The following is a 5,000-nucleotide window of genomic DNA, read 5'->3' on the forward strand; positions in this document are numbered from 1 at the left end:
CAAAGCAGCCCTTCATATATTCCCACTACCGAACAGAAAAGTTCTGGCAGTTAGAAGGGCATCATCTGGCCATAGAAACATCTGCCTCAATCTCAATGAATTATGTCTGAGTCATGCAAGCATGGAAAAGAGAACATTAGAACAATGATGATGGTGAAGAAGACTCTCTCCCCCCCCCCCCCTCTCTTCCCTGTCTGTCTGTCTGTCTGCCTGTCTGTCTCTCTTTCTCTCTTTCTCTCTCTCTCTCTCTCTCTCTAAGTACATACATGTTTGTTATGTCTAATATATCCCTGTAGATGCTTGAAAATACTGGTAATGTATTACTATGATTAAAGACAGATAGCAAAAATAAGCATTAAAAAAAATGGAAAATGATGACACACACACGTACACTTACAGATACACACACACACACACACACTCTCTCTCTCTCTCTCTCTCATCTCTGTCACATATATAAACATTCTTCTCTCTCTACCACTCTCTCTCTCTCTCTCTCTCTCTCTCTCTCTCTCTCTCTCTCCTCTTACTCATTCTTGTTCTTCTCGTCTCTTACTCATTCTCTCTCTCTTTCATTCATTCCGTAGAACCAAACCATTTGTTGAATGGCACAGTATGTAAATGTCTAATTGGCGGACTTTAACAGCAAAGAGGTAAGTGACTCGGAGACTGTTTTTCTTTTTCTTGAAGGAAGGGACACAAGAATAGAGGGGAGAGGGGGAGAGGGATTGCCGCTTTGTTAGTATACTTGCTGTGTGTGTATGTATATATTTATATATGTGTATCTGTATACGTGTGTGGCCCAGTGCTTGAAAGGAACTCAGCCACTTTGCCTCTGTGAGGCCCAGCATTCAAAAGATGTTCTTTACGTGCCGGCAGCATGGGTACCCTTGGCTTGACAGGTCTTCTCAACCACAGCGCATCGCCAAAGGTCTCGGTCACCAGTCATTGCCTCTGTGAGGCTCAAAATTTGAAGATCATACTTCACCACCTCATCTCATGTCTTCCTGGGTCTGTATGTAAATATATGCAGGCATGATTGTGTCGTTTAAGAAACACATTTTCAACCACAGGGTTTTGAGTTCAATCACACTTCACAAAACTTTTTGGGCAAGTGTCTTTTACAAAAGCCCTGGGTTGACCAATACCTTGGGAGTGAATTTGGTAAGCAAAAACTGTATGGAAGCCCATTGTTGGATTTGTCATGTTCTTCACATTCAATGTACGAAATCTCACCTATTTAAAATATTCTTTTCTACTCTTGACACAAGGCCCGAAAATTTTGACCATATATCTGTTTGGCTCGGTTTGATTTGAATCTATATAACAAGGAGGTTTTGTAAAAAAGCCTAATAAAAACCAAATGCAGAAACAGTAAAACACAAAACCAAAAAAAAACATGATGTTCGCCACCAACAACTACTTCCTAAATCCCTTAACAATGAATAAAACAAAACTCCACAGCAAGCAGGTGATAATTAAAGGAGCTGGGGTGGTCCCTAGTTCCTGTGATTCTTGTCATTCCCCACCCCTCATACCATCTCCATTATGACACCTGAGATTTCCTGCTTTTCTAGATTTGTTTATGCAACCCCCACCAACTTTTGTCTCCCTCAGAGTGGGAGTGGAATGGCATGAGGGAAAGGGGGTATATGTGTGTGTGTGTGTGTGCGTGTTTACATACATACATACATACATACATGCATATATATATATATATATATATATATGTATATATATTAGTATACAAGTGAATGGCAGAATTGTGTGTGTGTGTGTGTGTGTGTGAAAGGAAAAAGATTTCCTGATTGTCTTTTGTTTTTATATACATATGTACACACATACACACATTACAATATATATATGTTTATATGTATGTATATATATACATATACCTATACATACACACACACACATGTAAAGTTACATATATTTCTCTCTCTCTCTCTCTCTCTCTCTCTCTCTCTCTCTCTCTCTCTCTCTCTCACTATCTATCTATCTATCTATCTATCAATACCATCATCGTTGTCATTTAATGTCCTCCTTCCATGCTGGCATGGGTTGGACGGTTTGACAGGAGGTGGCCAGGCGGGAGCCTGTACCACACTTCTGTGTCTGTTTTGGCATAGTTTCTATGGCTTGATGCCCTTCCTAACACCAACCACTCTGTAGAGTATATATATACATATACATATATATATATATATATATATATATATATATATATATATATATATATATATATACATATATACATACATATATATATATATATATATATATATATATATATATATATATATATATATATGCGTGCATATGTGTGTATGCATATATATGTGCACACACATATAAATACACGCATATTTATGCATGTGTATGTGTGTGTGTGTGTGTGTGCGTGCACGTGTGTGTGTATGTGTGTGTGTTTGAGTGTGTATGTATGTGTGTATTCAGATAATTATGACTTGAATTTTTGTTTTGCTTGGAAATAGTTCAGGAAGTTTTAGAATGGTGATTCTGGTTATTATTGTTGGTAGACATTACTGTAACAAGGAAGATATAAAGAGAGATTAGCACCGACACTACTTATTAATTAGGCCTTCTTGATTAGTCAACAAAGAGCTCGTTGCTATTTAATCATAAGGTAGTTTATCAAAGAACTAGTTGCTTGTCTCTAAGAAACTGGATAACCAAGCTGAGAGCATTGTTACCGGTAAGTTGAAGCTAGTATTTTCTTTCACAGCAGTATGGCTACTACTACTACTACTACTACTACTACTACTACTACTGGTTGTAATTGTAGTAAGGTTTCTTCCTGAGTCATATAGACTCATGGGGCTGGTTTCCTGGTTTCCATGGCGTATGTATTCTCCACCTTGATGGGATGCTAATCCTTCACAGGATTACTCACTTTTGGTGCTTTATACATGCCACCGGCACAGGAGCCAGTCAGGGGGCACTGGCCCCATGGGCTTCTTTCAGTTTCTGTCTACCAAATCCTCTCATAAGGCTTTGGTCAGCCTGAGGCTATAGTAGAAGACACCCTAGGTGCCACGCAGTGGGACTGAACCCAGAACCATGTGGTTGAGAAGCAAGCTTCTTACCAACCAGCCGCACCTGTGCCTATGTTTGTTAATGATGTTTGTTAATTATCTTTGAGCTGACTCCATCCAACCAGGCTAGATAGATAAAAGGATGTCAGATCATTTACAGAAACAAAAATAGAAACAAACAAATCAACAAATAAAAAAAAAGGTATTTGCTTTGATGACGCAGTTATCTAATTAATTATTGATCTCTGTGGCAAAAGCCTCTGACAATAGAATCCTGTGAAGTGTTGATGATGTGGCGATGGTGGGAGCTTTGCTTTTTAAGTTCCTGTGTAAATAAAGTACCGAGATTATAAAACAGTGGATAACCTCCACAGGGAGATTACTAGAATCAACAACAGGATTCAGGAAAACAACAAAATCAGGAAGACATCAGGGAGGCTTTAGATTCTAGCTAATATATGTAAATTTATATTGCAGACTCCTCAGTATATCACAGGTTTCTGCAGCTGATAGGTATCTCTATTTTTTAGATTTTAATTATTTCTGTGGGAGGTTTTGGAATGTAACACCGGCCATAGTTGAAGGATTACTGTATACACACACACACACACACACACACACACACACATACACATATATTTATATATATAAAGCCCTGAATACTTGTGGATCTACTGAGAAACAGACACACCTATGAAGTAATTTAATATGCCTTGTTAAATGAAGCGAATGAGACAATATTTTACGTTTTATTTTGAAGTGTTTTACTTGGTCATGTGGCTAAAAAGCTTGCAAAGATGACATGTGAACTCCTTACTCCCAACCCTTAGGTTTAGTAATAACTGCAGCACTAGTCTTTTATCATATGCGCCCACCACCCAACAGTCATTTCAAATATGCAGAAATCACAATCCGATATCTATGTGTTCCCACCATAGAAATCAGCAATTCTCTTTATGTAATCTGATGAGTCAACTGGAGGTCTAAATGCAATGCTGTTGTTGTTGTTGCTGTTGATGATGATGATGATAATGGAGGTGGTGGTTGTCGTGATTAACCCCAGGTCAACTCTGATAGTGTAAGGTAATCGAGACAAGAATAGTGCTTGATGTCTATCATTCAGGCAAAGTGTATTTAGGATTATATTATCTGATGTAACCTTTTTTTTTTTTTATATTTTAAGCTACTAGGATAGGGTTTGAAGGAGATTTAGCTGCTATTTCTAGCAGGTTTAGCAATCCTACAGAAGCTTTCATAGTGGCTAAAGATAGATTGATAGATAGATAGAGAGGGAGCTGAATGTACATATTCTATTGGTCTCTTTTGCTGAACCACTAAGTTACGGAGATGTAAACACACCAACATTGCTTGTTAAGTAATGGTGGGGGAACAAATACAGACACACAAACATACATACATACATACACACATACATACATACATACATACATACATATCATTGGTAGAGCGTATATCCGAAAAAGAACCACATTCTAAAATTAGACCAGTCATCGAGTGACCAATAGTTTTGCATCCATAAAGGTAGGAAACCAGTTTTTTACATCTAGTTTGAAGAGAGACCATATACCTGTGGCCATTGACATCTTGTGAGTCGCCTATAAAGCAAAGTGCTTCATGGATGAGAAGCCATTGATCACTTTATGGCTGGATCATACATTTAACTTTATGCATATATATATATATATATATATATATATATATATATATATATATAAAAGTTTTTTTATTCTCTCTCAGTTTGTTTCCTCGTGTTCCTTTCTGTTGAAGAGCATAGGCTCGAAACGTAAAAGACTTTCTCACCTTCCCAAGCGTCAAACTAATACACCTGTTTGTTTATACACCTGTCTTCATCTTTTGTTTTTCTCCAAATTTCAACCATATACATACATACATACATATGGTTTCTTTATTTGTGAATTAAGG

The 5,000-nt window shown here is 37.5% G+C and overlaps 1 protein-coding gene and 1 long non-coding RNA gene across 6 annotated transcripts in view; one reads left to right on the top strand and one right to left on the bottom strand.

The window, feature by feature from the left end:
• The window catches only part of LOC149132534 (uncharacterized), a 127,797-nt gene that overhangs the window by 21,251 nt on the left and 101,546 nt on the right, over positions 1–5,000 (top strand). For all 5 annotated transcript variants that reach the window (XM_089363872.1, XM_089363869.1, XM_089363871.1 and 2 more), the window contains exon 2: positions 588–653. The gene's annotated coding sequence lies outside the window, so the exon portion shown is untranslated. The remainder of the gene's footprint in view (positions 1–587; positions 654–5,000) is intronic.
• Positions 1–5,000, bottom strand: part of LOC149132535 (uncharacterized) — a 25,743-nt gene that overhangs the window by 18,927 nt on the left and 1,816 nt on the right. The gene's annotated exons all lie outside the window — the stretch shown is intronic.

Source organism: Octopus bimaculoides, chromosome 15 (assembly GCF_046866305.1).
Source record: "Octopus bimaculoides isolate indiv1 chromosome 15, ASM4686630v1, whole genome shotgun sequence".
In the NCBI taxonomy this organism is placed as follows: domain Eukaryota; kingdom Metazoa; phylum Mollusca; class Cephalopoda; order Octopoda; family Octopodidae; genus Octopus; species Octopus bimaculoides.